Source organism: Acomys minous (genome assembly GCF_964271855.1).
Source record: "Acomys minous genome assembly, chromosome: 9".
NCBI classification, from domain to species: Eukaryota; Metazoa; Chordata; class Mammalia; order Rodentia; family Muridae; genus Acomys; species Acomys minous.
The window spans coordinates 74991434-75008200 of record NC_140490.1 but is presented as its reverse complement, the minus strand read 5'-3'; the positions used below and the strand labels follow the sequence as shown (position 1 = coordinate 75008200).

Sequence of the window (16767 nt, the reverse complement as noted above, 5' to 3'; positions counted from 1 at the left end):
AACCAGCATAACATGATGTTCTGCATTTGAAAATCTGGGAAAGCATCTGCATGAATTTCTTATTCCATTTGCTATTTGCATACTTGCAAAATGTAAAAACCTGCTTTGGCATATGTCAGGAAAAAAAAAACTATAAAATCTTTTTTTTCCAGAATAATGGAAGTAAAAAAATGCAGTGTAAATATTTGTGTCAAAATCTTGATAAGGAGAGTGCATGCTCCCACCCTTGCTGATAGTTTCTGCCTTTCATAGCACGGTAGTTTCAGTGGACAAGCAGCTACAAGAGAAAGTGCAAAATGACCCAAACTTATTAGAAAAATGTGCCCATTACTAATTGAGTGGCAAAGCTGAAACTTGGCCTTCACCATCACTCTTCATTGCCAGATAAATGCCCAGTGGGTTCTGAGTGGACCCTGGCATTTTCCCAAGCTGTAGCTTTATGTCAGTGTCTTTGCCACTGTGCTCCCTCCGCATGGAATTCTTCTCTAGAATCCTTGAAACTGTGCCCAGTGATTTGTACTGTTTTAACTATGACAAGCAAAGAGACTTGTTTTTGCTGTTTTTACTTTAAGGTCTTAGCTCTAGAGATGCACCATCCATTTAAGCTCTTGGCATTGTTGGGTAAAAAAGGTAGAGGAAGTTAGTTGGGTTTGTATCTTCCTGTCAACTTTGACCTTCATTTTCAAGTATATAGACAATATGCTTTTTATAAGCCAAGTCCAAGACATTTTTGCACACCTGGAGATGGGCATAAAGCGGGACCATTTGAATGACCAGCAGTATACAGACAAGGGAATCAGAGTTTTCAAGCAACCACACTGAGACACACCTGCTTGGACTTTCCTACATGTGCATGGACTAAGCACGCTGCTGTCATGTGCCTGCCTTAAGATCAGTGCTGGGATACAAAAATAAATTAAATATGGAATCCATGTTTACAAAAAATAACCAACCAACCAACCAACCAACCAACCAACCAGAAAACCAACCTACCTTTCTTTTTTCACTTGTCATAGACATAAAGACATGTGCCAAATGTGGGGTGTTATCATGGAGAGGTGAGTGAAAGTCACACAGCCACCAGCAGGCAGAGTGTGCTCCTGGCCTAAAGCCCAGCTACCAGCAACTGTCCTCAATCAATGCTCTCTCCATTTTTTACAAGGACACTGGACTTACCCAGGGACAGAGGACATGACCCTGTTGGGGTTGCTGGCCCAACAGTCAGAGCCATAGTCTATTCGCATTATTTATAAGTACTTTTCCCCTTAGTTACAGTTGGGGAATACAGGTTCACCCAGGAAGTACCTCAAAGCCGCTCACTCAGGAAGTGTCACCTGACCTGCTATTCTTGGTGTCACGACACAAGTTTTAGCAATTCTTATTAAAGGTATTGATGGGACAAAGAATGTGCCCCATCTCTGGGCTGTATACCGTTGCACCAGGAAGTTCTCTGATGCCAAAGCTCTGCTGGGAAAAGAAGGTAATGATTAACTAAGTAGGAATTTCATCTGTAGAGAGTTAACAATTGATAGCTAAGACACTCAGGAAGAAGAAAGGCATGGCCATCAGCTGGCCCAACGCACAGAGAATTTATGAGAGGAGCCAGTGGCAAGTGCAGCCGGATCTAGTGTGCGCCACATGCTGGCATCATTTATCTAATCACTCTTTCTCACAACTGAGCTTTTCTGTCCTCATGGTGGAGGAAATGAAAGAAGGATTGGTTAAGTTTCCTGAGGTAACACTGATGAGAAGGGGCATAGATGAGTTATAAACCCAGTCACCTGGCTCTGGAAACCAAGCTCTTATTACTGTGGCCTCACTGTCCTGAAATGGCGTGCATACTACATACACCTGAATGTCTGTATCTATGTGAAAGTGTCTATGTATGTGCAGCTAATGGTACTGGCACATTAGCCATTGAAATTGTCCGGGGAGAGGTGATAGACAATCTCAGTCACTCACCTAGGAATCTCTTCAGTTCCTAGTCATGTCACATAGTCTAGGTGGCATCTGTGACTCTGTGTTCTTGCCTGAGTCCTGGTGGGTGACAAACATTGCTATTTTGAGAAGACTTCTAAATTATGTGGGTAATAAAAGTTGGAGATCCAAGTCAATTTGACCAGTCCCAGAGAATTAAGGGAAGAGACTCTGTTTGTTTTTTTGTTTTTTGTTTTTTTTGTTTTTTTTTGTTTTGTTTTGTTTTTGGTTTTGGTTTTTCTAGACAAGGTCTCTCTGTGTAGCCTTGACTGTCCTGTACTCACTTTGTAGACCAGGCTGGCCTTGAACTCACAGCGATCCGCCTGCCTCTGCCTCCCGAGTGCTGGGATTAAAGGCGTGCGCCACCACGTCCGGCTCTGACTCTGAACTAAACAGCAGCAGCAGACTTGTTCTGGAGGAGACAAGATATGAGCAAGTGATCAATTTCCAAGTATGACACATTTTTACATGGAAGAGTTAAGAAAGCATTTTAAATGGAAATATAAAAGGGTCTATTACATGTACGATTTACACGCTTATGCTTCAAAATTATGGGAACTTTGAGCAAAGTTGCTTTTAGAGAAAATAAGACTATCCACACTTTATTTAGAATATTTAAAATTTCATTTATAAATTGATATTTCCTTATGTCACCAAAACTCATGAACATTTAAATTCAGCACAGCAATCCACTGAGCAATCACACCTTGCCTCTCTGTTCTGTCCTTTGCATTTGACTTATGACCACTGTTGGCCTAAAGACACCGATAAAAACACATATTCAGGGGGAGGAAGTGCCCCTCAGGAACAGTCATAGGGGAGGGGAATAAGGGGAAAATGGGAGGGAGGGAAGAATGGGAGGATACAAGGGATGGGATAACCATTGAGATGTAAGAAGAATAAATTAATAAAAAATTAAACACACACACACACACACACACACACACACACACACACACACACACACTGATCTCTGCTGTTTGTGAACACCTTCCTTGGTCTGTAGTCTAAGGATTTAGAATTATTTGGTCAGTTAATACAAATATTTTCTTTAGAGTAACTTAAAACTACAATAACCCTTTTCAGAGACTTTGTAAAATTGAGCAGCTCTGCAGTATTACATGTAAGAGCTCTTTTTCACACAATCATGTACAAACTCTTATCTTTACCATACATAGCATCTAGCTAATTTCATAGTTGTGTCTATTTTACATTTTTAATTTATTAGTAATTGATGATATTTATAAACCCACAAAATGTGATGAGGAACTTTTATGAAAAAAATTAAGTAAAATCCTAAAAGAACAATAACATTAGGTACAATTGTTACATTTTTAAGAACAATCTCTCTTTGTTTTGTTAAATCTAACTCTTAGTCTGTTGTAAACAGAGCCACAGGCAAGTTCCTTTAACTAATGGGTAATTTTATAATGGTTTATTGATTTGGTATGAGCAAAATAATCTGAGAAGAAGGTCCCAATTCATTGTCCTATAGCAAAAAAGAAAAATAATACAATAAAATTTTTTAAAAAGTTTCATAATTACACATAAAAGAAGAGAAACTGTAGGTAATTTCATTTTATGGATGTAGGTTCTTAGTTTGTTTTAAATCCTCAATCCAAAAAGTGATTAGAATAATTGCTTAAAAATCAGATGAATATCATACAATGAGTGAGTTTAATATTAATAACTTTAATTATATTATTGAATATTATTGTTAGTGAAAGAATATTAATTTAACATCAATTATTTAAACTGTGAAATATAGGTACAAAAATGTACCTACTATGATAAAGGTTAAATATGAGACACTTACATCCAATGTAATGTAGGATACTTAGGCTTGAAGTATCCTAAATACTACTGTCACAGTTGTAAAAGAGACACACTCATTTCATTTGATACAACAAACCTAAATAGAATGGTAAACACTAGAATTACAGAAACAAATGCATGATTACTCAGAGAAGGTGTGGTTGTGTACCTGGAACACCCAATAGGATAATGCAGGAAGCCAAGAAACCAAATAATATGAAAATGAACATGGTACATTCAAAATTATTGTTTTTCTACATTTGGGAAAAGGAGAAATGACTTCATGTGTCCCAAGTTCCACAAATATGCGTTGAAAATGTCTCACTATGGTGGTCACTATGCTCAGTGCCTATGGCGATAGAGTGCCACCATGTTCAAATGCCTGGTGCCTGTTTACAGGCTGCTGGTAATTCTCTAGATTTCTCTCCAACTTCCACAGCACTGAAACACAGTTCATGAAGAGCAGGCATATCTGATAAAGCAGTAAAACATACAGGACATCACTGCCTAAACTTGAACTACAGAGAAGAGTCATGGATTTGAAACTTCAGGGGAGAAAAGAACCTTTTTACAAAAGTAAAGAACTCTCTTAAGAAAACAAATAGCAAGGAAACAGAAAAATGACTGAGTATAACAATATAAAGTGTTGAGTTCTCCTTCAGTGTTGGCATTATCATCTTTAGTATGAGGTCTTGGTGACAAAGCACACAGAGGAATGTCTAGTTCTGAAAATGGCATTGAACTTAAGCATTGCATAAACTATAAATGGCTACACTAAATTCCTATGTAGAAGGTAAGGAGAGGGCCAGATAAGCTCCAGTTTAGGCAAGTGGAAAGAAATGAATTTAGAGAAAAAAAGATCTAACCTGAACTCAGAAAAAGGTGTATGAAAACCATATCAACTATAAACTGAAGAAATACCATAGCTATCTAGCTAAATAAATAATAAATAAATAAATAAAATATAACTTTTGCTACATTAAGTGGTTTTTATATTAAAGACACAGAGCAAGTTCATTATAGTTGTGGGACTCATGCAGAGGGCATGAAATAGAAGGAAATGAAAGGAGCATGGTCCTGGCCAGCTTTTCAGAAGTGTACAGTGAAGCTCTACAGCATACAGGAATGCCATTACAGAGGCAAGGCAAGTGCTGTGATGAAGAGAGCAAATGGTCTAGAGCAATGCTGCCACAGTTAAGGGCGCACAGTACTCTTCAGAGGACCTGGGCTTAGTTCCCACAGTCCACATGGGTGCCTCAAAAGTGCCTGTAAAAGGATATTAATACGCCTGGTTTACCTAAGCACTTGCACATGCGTGCACACATACACACACACACACACACACACACACACACACACACACACACACACGAGAGAGAGAGAGAGAGAGAGAGAGAGAGAGAGGGAGAGAGAGAGAATGACAGACAGATATGCTTAAAAATAAAATAAAGGTTTTTTAAAAGTGGAAAAAAAAGGACACAAAAAACACCCTGTTATTTGCAGATAGCAAAACAAATTAAGATTAATAAATAAAGTAGTTAAATATGCTGTATAAGAAGGCAATTAATACACAATAGAGAAATCAAGCAAGAGAAGGAAAGAGTCGTGCCAGTAAAGGCAAGCTACAAAAACAATAGTTTGCAAGGTTTCCCCCTCCCTCCCTCTATCCCTCCCTCCCTCCTTTCTTTCTTTCTTTTTTCTTTCTTTCTTTCTTTCTTGCTTCTTTATTTTTTTGGGCCATGAGAGAGGCATAGCAGTGCTGTCCAGTTAGGGAGCTGAGAAGGAGGAGTTGTGGGTGACTAAGCCGCTGAACAAATGACTTGCCTGTTACTGAGATAACTACGTAGGATGAAAGATAGGTCTTAGAGGAGAATCTAAAGTTCATTTACGGCCATGAGTTTGAAATCTGCTGAAGTAACCGAAGTGGTCAAGGACGGTTGGATATATAAATTGGGTAGTCAGGAGCAATGTCTGGGTTGAACACATAAATTTTGGAATATTTGACTCATAGGCTAGATTGCCAAATGTGTGCTTGCACACCAAAAGGAGACTCCCTAGCACTGCCTGAGCCCTGCAGTATGAACACAGGCACATAGGAGGGATCTGTAAAGAATGACAAAGAGGCCAAAGAGGGTTGCAAGCCAGGAGAATGCTTCATTCCAAAATCCAAGCAAAGACAGGAATGTATAAAGGGAATCAACTGTTGAGTGCTGCTCATCAGTCACTTAGGATGAGGATGACAGAGGGCATGGGCTATACGGAGAAAAGGTGGAAGTCATTATGACTAGCACAAGATGCTCTTCAGAGTGGTTTCTGGCAGGCCAAACTGATTGGAGCAGATTTGAAAGAGAAATGGACTTAGAGATAGTAAAAGAAAGCCATCTTGATGAGTTTCCATTTAAAAGAACAAGACATTCGCTGGCAATTTGAATTAGAAGTAAGTCCAAGATAATATTCTCTTTAAATGGAAAACAACAGAGCCTTTCTATACTCTGAAGAAGTATACAGGGAATGGCGGAAGGGCAGGAGGATCTAACACCTCTGGTTTCCCTGGGTACCCACACTTTCCAGAGCACACATAGAGGGAGAAGCTCATCCAGTGTAGTGGTCTACAGAAGAGGGAAATGGAGGAAACGGTATGAAAGTGCAAGAGCACAGCTCTGGGGGAGCAGTTACACACATTCACCTCTCAGGGCTTTGCAGGCCAAGGAAACATTAGGTGATCAGAGGAGAAAAAAGATGCAAGAGGGATTCGAAGTTTGTGAAGGAGGAGATAAATCTGATAGTACTCAAATGCATGGGAAAGTGGGTGCTGGAGCACTGTGTGGTAGAGAGAGCTAATGTTCTTTCATGTCAGTTCATGTCCATTAATAACAAGTGACAGGAGTGAGCAGACTGGTGAGGAATCCTTTTGCTCATAGTACAAGTATGCCAATATTTCCCAAACATGTGATAAAATATGCATACTTGTCAAGGGTCTAGGAGTTATGCCGGGGACAACCGTCTCCAGTACATTACAATCCAATGCTCACCAACGTAACACTTTGTTCTCCGGGTCTTTCCCCAGCTGCTGCTCCAACTTCACATGTATCCTGTAACAACTCCAAGAGCTAGGAATCGGCATCACCATTCTTCTTTGGTACATGAAAGGAGAGAGATGGAGTGTTCTGCTGCGGTAAAGGTCAAGGCTGAGAACTGAGTGGATACAGGAGGTAGAGTTTCTGCTCTTAACATGGCACATTCTTAGGTTTAGTTCAATAAAGATCAACCATATCTTAAGGGAGATAGAGCCTGCTGACCCACAGCTAAATAAGATTATCCATAATATAAATTGAGAATTATATTGTATAATAAGGATAAATACAAGGGCAGTATATTTGGGATTGTTAGGAGTGTTACAATGCCTGGAAATTAAACCAATGGGATTTAATATGTTTGGACATAATTCTACTTAAGATAAAGGATTTTGCTGTTATGTTTGATGAATACATAGGTCTTCTTCAAAGTTGGATTCTGGGTAATTTCTCCTTGAAAATTCTTGGGGACACATGTTCAAAATGCTAGAAGCATTTGCTTTATTTTCTAAGTTTAAAACATTTTTAAGAGCAGACGATACTCTGTCATAGTCAGTTAAAATGAAACGTTTCTATAGAAAAGATGGCATAACTTATAGTTGTACCTATGAAGATTACTTTTTGGAAAATGATAAACTTTTCTTAAGTTCGTCTCATGGAATACTGGATAATAGTGAGACAAAAAAAAATGCTATGGCTTCCTTCAGCAACTTCCAACACATTCCCTAATGGTATTGACTCTGTCTGCCTCTTTTCTATGTGCCCACCATAAGAACAGCACTATGAAAGTTATTTATATCTATACCTATGTCTACTCTGTTCACCTGTAGAAACGGCCCATCATCTACAAGCATGTCTGATTCTAAAATCACAAAGCCAGAATGAAAAATCAAAGGGATCACAGTGATGACTTTCAATTCGTGCTCCATAAAGAAAAGGTTTCTGGGAGACCTCTGAGTCCATCAGGTCTGGCAGAATTTGTGAATACCCAGGTATTCACATCTGGATTTATTTATTAGGAAACAGCCATTCTAGCTGTATGTCCAAAGCCTTAAGGAGAACCAAAGTTAGTCCTTGAGTGGAAGCTACAGTTGCTTGAATTTGAGGCTATAGTTGACTCTGCTTTTTTTTTTTTAAAGTGTGATTTATACAATGTAAAGACTGAGCTGCACAACATGCTGGGTCTAGTGTGAGATGTGAGCACTACTAGTCAGATGTGAATTGCACATCTTTCTGATACTAGTTTTATTCCACATTTCAGAAATTCTACACTGACTATGTGAATTAGACATCTTTCTGATACTAGTTTTATTCCACATTTCAGAAATTCTACAACACGTTGGAAAAAGTGAACCAAGCTCTGTTCATTTCTGTTGCTGTTACAAAACCCCATGATCAAGGCAAATGATAAAAGAAGCATTTATTCAGAGTAATCAAAGTCTGTCATGATGAGGAGACATAGCAGAAGCAACAGGCACAGCCTTACTGATGAGGCTTTTTAAGAAATACAATTGGAAATGATGGCTACAGTTGACCAGGAGAAATAAGGGGGATAAGTTGTTCTTAGTTCCCAGGGTAAGCAGGTCCGGTGTGAGTATGGGTAGGAAAATAATAAAGCACAAAGCTGAAATTTTGAGTTGCGCTCATGAAAGCCAGACCAATGGATTGTAGTCTCAATATGTTCAGCTGCTCCTCTGGGGATGAGCTACTGAACTGTGTGGGAAAAATGACAAATATGATTCGTGCATCCCTAGGGAACCGAAAGAAAAAAAATTGATCAGAAAAGAAATGGAGATGGATGCTCCAGTTGGAAGGTTATTCGTTGTTTGGTGGGAAGACTGAGGTTCTGAGTTTCACTGACAATAAGAATAGGAAGAAGAAAATATAAGCAGGACAGAGGTTTTGAATTTACCTGTATATGAGGGAAAAATCCAAAGTTTTAGAGTTAATGGACATTTTTAAGTTGAATTTCTTTCTACTGCCCAGATCGTGCATAAAATATCACATGAGCCCTGATGATAGCCTTAGCCGGACACTATAGTAAAACATATGCTTAAAAGATTCAGCAGTTGCTCGTCTGTACAGAAACATGGTAATGAAGTTGTGAGCAGGTATTTATGTGTTCAAATGTTGTTAGGAAACTTCATTGGATTTTTTTTTAAATGCAGATGAGGATAATGAATGGTTAAAAAAGGAAAACCTGAGTAACTTATACAAGCAGAATTCATTTAGCTCATGGTTTTTCAGACTCAGAAGGACAGGACTATGGCACCAGCCTACAGTGGTGGCCTTCTTGCTGCCTCATGTCACAGTGGAAGTGAAAGTGAGCCCAGGACAGCAATGAGATAAGCCAACGATATACTCATAATCAATCTGCTCCCCCCGACAACAGCGCGAGTCCTTCAGTAAATCCCCTATGCGTGCACACCACCTATCAGCCTCATCTCTTCACATCATTTCATCAGAGAAGAAATGTTGAACATGTGACCATCGGAAGTGAGATCTTAACCATAGCACCTCATCGGAGCCATGCAACTTGCAAATACTCAAAAACAAAACTCAACAATTCTAATTAGATAGGTGTCAGGAATCAGTAATATTATGGCCTGTACCAGATCATTGTGAGTTAAGTGATCAGAAAAAGACAACTTGGGGATATTTTGGGTTGTATAGGCAAAACAAGTACCAAGTACATGCGTGCACGTGTACACACACACACACACACACACACACACACACACCTTCACATAATTATAGTACATATCGTGCATTTTGATAGAGTCATCCATCTCAAAATTCTCCTCTGATTATAGTTAATAACTTTGGGTCTTGTATTTCCTTGAACATTCTCTTTATAACAATGATGGCAGTAAGAGCTACTAAACTCTATCCTTTTACATTAATCTGTGTGACTTACTCTTCCTGCTAGTGATAATAATAGGCCCTTAGACCCAAGCAGTGTTCATTTCAGCGTAAGCAGGATAGGCTGCTTATGACCTTTTCTCTGAATCTGCAGTGTATTGAGTAATATTCTGTATGTGGGTTTAAGTGTTAAAGGTTTAAGTGAAATCTTGCGAGGATGCTCTTCCAAAGCTTGACTCTGTCCTACCCTTACTGCTCACTTTTAGTGAAGGATTCATAATCTCCTGAGCATCTCGTTACTAGTGAGATGCAATGGCTAATATTGACTGCCAGTGTGATTAGATTAAAAAGGACCTTCTTAGTGGGATAGAAAAACACATTTCTGGGAGTGTCTGTGATGCTCATCTTTGGAAAAGTCAGATCCCGAGGACTATGATGTAATCAACACATCAATCCCTGGTGGATTCATAAACTGTTGATTGTAATATGGACATGAAGTCTAGTTGAGTAATTGGGTCAGGGGGTGGGTGTGCCCTTAGGAGCTGTCTTGTTCTGGATCCTTCCTATAACCCATTTCCTCTATTTTACTTTGTGCCTGCTGTGATAGTGGGTGTTCAACTCTGCCCTACCCTCCTGCTATGATGGGTGGATTCCTCTGAAATCAGGAGCCCAAACAAATTGGTCCTTTTATTTAAGTTGTTCTCACATAGTTGGTCATAGTGACGAGAACCAGTAACTGAAAGAAGCGGGGATGGCAACAGCCTCTGAGGCAGAAGTCACTTATGGGACTCCAGAATGTACTTAGGTTTTTACAACTAGGCAACATTAGCTCAATCTAGATGGTTAAAAAGAAGAAAATAAAACATTTCAATTCCTCAAACTAAGAATTACTTGATTGTTCATTCTTCTAGTCATCTCTGTACTTCCATCTCTGTCTAATTCTGCCCCTTTACTTTGTCTATGCTTGTATGAACCTGGAGTGAGTGGGTGCTAGCATGTGTTTTTTTCTTAGCTGCCCAATTATATAGGTGTTATCTCAAAATTTTTCCTCATATCCTGTTTTAAAAATAATTTTATAGTTATTATTATCTGATGAGATTACAATAACATCTCATTCTCTTTTTCTTATTTTGTTTGAGTTAATTTTAAGTTATAAGTACCATATAATGAGTAACATTGGATATCAATTTCAACCTGCTGATTAAAACCAACAGCAAAGGTTCTGAGTACTTCAAATAGCTGTCAGTCCTTCTCAGCTCAGTCTATTCGATTCATCAGGTTTTTCTGTCTTATCACAGGTGGATATTATGAGTTCATAGGCTTCATGTCAGATGCCAGATTTTACACACCTTTCCCCCAGGGAAATAAACCATGGTCATAGAGCAGAGATTAGCAACAAAAGCTACAGCTTTATCCAAAGTGCCGCTGCTGGAATAATAACGGCCTTTCTGACATGTTTTCTTCCTAGAACATGTTGGATTATAGCACTTTTGTGGGCTTTTAATGATAAAGTTTCTGTTCAAATCAAAGAGCTTAAGTTAAATCCTGCCCCTTTGGTTTTAGGAGTCTTACTAAAAACTGCAAGAAGAGACTGCTACATTAATAGTTTGAGTGGAATCAGGGGAAGGTGACTATGTTTCCTTTATTTCCCAAGTGCATTTGTCCAACAGTGCCAGAGACTATAGATCCTTGCTACTTCATGTGCTGTTAGCCCCTCAAGACCAGTGCATGCTCCAGACCTCACAGACTCCTTTTACATTTGATCTTTCTAAGAGCAAGCTTATAAACCTGTCTATTATGTCCAGACCATCCTAGCTGATGTCTCCCTGTAGAGCATGGACCTGGCTGAAAACTACTTACAAGGCCTTTTAGCTGAATTGCAATATTACATACCTTGGCTAGCTCTGAGAAACACACCACACAGAAAGAGACTAAGAGTGAGCGCAAGCATCATGAGCCAAGGCTAGATGAAACACAGAAAACTTGTATGTTTGGTTCATTATTCCTCAAACCATCAGGTCTATAACTTCTCCCTTCAAAGCATCTTAAAGTCATTTTGCTCTTTGTCTCCATGGTAACAACCCTAGTCTAAATTTTCTCCTATCTTAGTCACTTCTAGATACTATACCCAAACATTATATGTTACAGACACAGCGCTCACCCCACCTCCCAACAATTCTAGAAGCAGTTATCCCAACGCATAGATTGTATGGTTAAATTCTGGTGGGACCCTCTTGGCCAAAAGCCATTGCGAAAGGGCTCTGCTTTCATAGTTAAATCACCCACAGTATGACTACCTAACAGCACAATCATATGGGGATTCAGAAATTTGACATACTCATTTATGAGGAAGATGTATGCAAAGATCCAGTCCAGTTTACTAGCATCCTGTCTCTGGTATTTTCTTCATTCTGATAGTCAACCTGTCTTGTTTTAATTTTCCCTATGTATTCCCTCCACCTCAGCTAGTACAGCAGTTTCAGAACGTATTTCTGATTATGTCTTTCTCTGTAAAATTACAAATGCTGAGCATGACCCAATAGACATTCACTGTTGTGGACTCTGCCCAAAATATAGATGCTTTTTCTGCTACCATCTCAGATACAATCCGGTTCCTTCATCTCAATGTTTAGGAATGTATTTATGTGGTACCTACCCAGGCAAGCTCCAGACTTAAGTCTCAGCTCCCGCCCTCCCTCACATACTCTCACACCCAGTCTTATTTTGTTCTTATTTTTATTTTTTTCACTTCTTAGCATACATTACATGTCATTGTTTTATCTTGGTCATATTCTGTTTCTGTAATACATATGCCACTAAAATTTCCTCTCTCCCTTCATCCTTCCTTCCCCCCTTTCTTTTCTTCCTATTCCTCTTCTTTATTCTTTTACCCACTCCTTCATTGCTTGCTTCATTGGTAGCACCTAGAATAATTCCCAACATATACGAATTATTTTATAAAGCTATCTGTTGAACTGATGACCTTTTTGCTAAACAAATTTGTGTGTGGCCTAGATGCCAATAGCTACAGATAGTAGGGAGTATCTATACCACGTATATATGAGAGGACACTTGAATAGCTTTTTTGTTGGTGTTGGTTTTATAATAAAAAAAAAGTCATGTCTGTAGCAGTATAAGAGGAGGCAAGAGTGAACATTTTCTTCATGATCCATCTTTGCCATATCAACTAAAATTTATTTATTCGCTTTACATCCTGATCTCAGCCCTCTCTTTCCTCTCCTCCTGGCCCCATCCTCCTACCCTCTTTTCCCTTCCCTCCTTCCATCTCCTCAGAAAAGAGGAGCCCCCCCCCAACTGACCCCAGCACATCAAGAGGCATGAGGACTTAGTGTATCCTCCTCTACTGGAGCCAGGCAAGGCAACCCAGCCAGGGGAAGAGTGACCCACAAGCCGGCAACAGAGTCCATGTCATATACAGATCCCATTGTACTTGTCAGGGACCCACGTGAAGACCAAGCTGCCCATCAGCTACATATATGTAGGGGGCCTAGGCCTAATTTATGCCTGCTCTTTGGTTGGTGTTTCAGTCCCTGTAAGCCCCGACAGTCCTAGGTTAGTTGACTCCATTGGTCTTCTTAAGGAGCTCTTGTCCCCTCCAGGTCCTTCAATCTTTCCTCCCTGCCTTCCACAAGACTCCTGAGCTCCTCCTAGTGTTTGGCTGTGGGTCTCAACATCTGTTTCAATCCACTGCTAGATGGAGTCTCTCAGAGGACAGTTATGCTAGGCTCCTGTCTGCAAGCACAGCAGAGTATTATCAATAGTGTCAGGACTTGACGCTCTCTTATGGGGTGTGTCTCAAGTTGGGCCAGTCTTTAGTTGGACATTGCCTTGATCCATATTCCATCTTTACCCCTGTTCACCTTGTAGAGTTAAAAGTGTGATTTACACTATAGTAATGTTTCTTTTACTATTGTGGGTGCCTTTGCATTTGGGGGCATAAACGTCCTGAGTTGAAATATCCTCTTGGTGGACTTTACCTTTGATGAGTATGAAGTGTCCTTCCCCATCTCTTTCTAATGATTTTGGTTGAAAATGTATTTTATTAGATATTAGAATGTTTCAGCTTGGTTCTTAGGCCCATTGCTTGGAAAACCTTTTTCCATCCCTTTACTCTGAGATAATGTCTATCTTTGTTCCTGAGATGTGCATTTTATATGCAGCAGGATAATGGGTCCTGTTTACACATTAATTTTGATGGCTTGTCTTTTGTTACTGAGGAATTGAGTCCACTGATGTTGAGCGATATTCACAACCAATGATTGTTCCTAATATTTTGTACTGGTGGTGTACTATATGAGTATACTATGTGAGTGTACTTCTCTTATTTTGGTTTTGGTAGAATAGAGTTATTTATTTCCTGGTTGAGGTTAACCTCCTTGGGTTAGAATTTTCCCTCTAGTATTTTCTGTAAGGCTAGATTTGTACCTAGTTATTGTTTAAATAAAAAATAAGATGGAATGTCTTGTTTTTCCCATCTATGGTGATTACAAGTTTTGCTGGGTACTGACATCTGTGGTCTCTTAGGGTATATAAGATGTCTGCCTTCTATCTTTTAGAGTCTCTCATGAGAAGTCAAGTGTAATTCTGAGAGGCCTGCCTTTATATGTTACTTAGCCTTTTCCCAATGACTGTTGTAATCTTTGTTGTTGTTGTTCTATACATTTGGCATTTTGATTATAATAGGTGGGAGGGTTTTCTTTTCTGGTTTAATCTATTTGATGTTTTGTAAGTCTTTTGTAGGTTTAAAGGCATATCTTTCTTTATGTTGGAGAATTTTTCTTCTATGATTTTGTTGATAATATTTTCTGGTCCTTGGAGCTGGGAACAGAAGATCTTCTCTTTCTTCTATTCCTATTGTTCTTAGGTTTGTCTTTTCATAGTGTCTCTGATCGCTTAGATATTTTGTGTAATAAATTTTTAGATTTAACATTTAATTTTATAGATGTATTGATTTCTTCAGTTGTATCTTCTACGCCTGAGATTCTCTCCTCCATCTCTTGTATTCTGGTAATGATTGCTTACATCTGTAGTTCCTGTTCTCCTGTCTAAATTTTCTGTCTCTGGGATTCCCTCAGCCTGTGTTTTCTTTATTGTTTCTATTTCCATTTTCAGGTCTTTAGCTGTTTTATTTATTTCCTTCACCTATTTGATTGTATTTTTCTGTATTTCTTTAAGGGATTTCTTTATTTCCTCTTTAAAGGCTTCTATTATCTTCATAAGAGTAGATTTAAGGTAATTTCCTTATGTTTCAGTTGTGTTAGAATATGGAGGGCTTGTTGTGGTAATATAGCTGGGTTCTGGTGGTGCCATATTGCCCTGAAACTTCTTGATTGTGTTCTTATGCTGGCCTTTAGCCATCTGGCTGTCCATAATATTGTCTGCTTGTTCTTGGTGCCCAGTGGAACTTTCAGAAAGGCATGATGAACCCTGGGCCAGAGGCTGGGTGTTCCTGGATATCAGTGGCCCCCCTTGGGAGGGTAGGTAGAGTGTGGCCTAGAGGCTGAATCTCAGGTAATACCCTGCATCTCTCCTCTGCTGTCTGTGTCTCAGTTGGACCCACAGGTAGGGGATTGGGGGTCTAGCCTGGATAATCTTGGGTTCTGACTGATCTCCTTGGGAAGAAGGTAGCTAGGTCCCTGCGGAGGGTGAAACTGGGAACACAGAGCTGTGGACTGGAGGCTGGGATGGTGTGTCTCTTTGGTCCAGGATCCCACCTCCAGATAATAGGTAGAGATGTTGGTGGGGAGCACTTTTCAGCTGGATAGCCCTTGTGTTTGCAGGGGGAGCACAGATGCTGGCGTTTTGCAGTCAGCAGTGAGGCCTCATGTTTGCTTTGCAGTGACTGAGCTTAATCTTCTGCTACTCAGGCGCCATGAGGGCTGGTTGTTGTCATCTTAGAAGCTTGCTCCTTAAAATTCTTATATTACATGCTGCTTTTTTGAAGTTTTGATCACTATTACAATTAAATAATATTTTTGTGTGTTTCTTGACCACTTGTTTTCATAATTTCTAAAAAAGATATTAAAGACCATGTTTATTTACCCTTCTTCGAAATATCTGTAGATAAAGTGTGTATTTCACCCAGGGCAATAAAAGTATAAGTGGTTATGTTAGGAATCCCAGTTGATTCCTCTTCTAGCTTCAACCAGAAGAAAAAAATCAGTGGTTAAGAGAACTATTATCAAGGGAACACTACTCCCTAAGTGTTATATCCTTGCCTTTTAAGAGAACCCTTAGAATTTCCTGACTCATGTCTTTCCTTAAATTGTTATATTCCCACAGGAATAGGTCTCCTAGAAACTCAGATGACAGTAACCTTATATGACCCATCCCCAACCTTGGGTGGTTGTTTCTTAGGGACTCAGAAGAAACTGGATAACTGACAGAAGTTTCACACATTGTTACAAGCTCTTAAGGCAGTGCCATTCAGAATTTAAACATACAGTTTACATTTAGTGAAAACAAAGCTGTAGCAATGGCTCTGTACATGAAGTGGCTCACGACTCTTTACAGTTCTAGCTACCAGGGATCCAAGGCTTTCAAAGTCCTCTCCTGGCCTCTGTGGGCATCTACATGTATGGGTACCCATCACACACACACATAAATTAATAATAAAACAAATATCTATAAAAGCAGTATAAAAATGTAATTATGCATCTGTAAATCCTATGAACTACAATAATGACCAGCCAGATAAGACATGTCTAATCTTGCAGGTAACTAACAACTGTCTGTTCAGACATAAGGATTACTCAGTAGAAGTGAACTCATTCTTGGTCCCATGAAAGTATTTAAGGACTTGTTGCTGGAGAGGACATAGTCCCTAGAAGAGAGGCTGCTATTACCATTTTGCTAAGGTAATTTAGCATCTAACTGCCTTCTAAATGTTTATTCTTATACCCATAGATAGATGTAACTTTCACACCTCATCAAAGATGTTTTTTTTCTTCTTCTCCTTCTTTTTTTTCCGCACATGGAGAATAATAAAAAGAACCACAACTAGTCAAAGTGCAGAGGG

General features: G+C 39.3%; 1 long non-coding RNA gene across 1 annotated transcript in view; it reads left to right on the top strand.

Moving 5' to 3' along the window:
* LOC311605572 overlaps nucleotides 1-16585 on the top strand; it is a 40281-nt gene extending 23696 nt beyond the window's left edge. The window contains exons 3-4 of the long non-coding RNA XR_014782016.1: nucleotides 6860-7004; nucleotides 16466-16585. This is a non-coding gene — a long non-coding RNA (uncharacterized lncRNA). The remainder of the gene's footprint in view (nucleotides 1-6859; nucleotides 7005-16465) is intronic.
* Nucleotides 16586-16767: the final 182 nt, after the last annotated feature.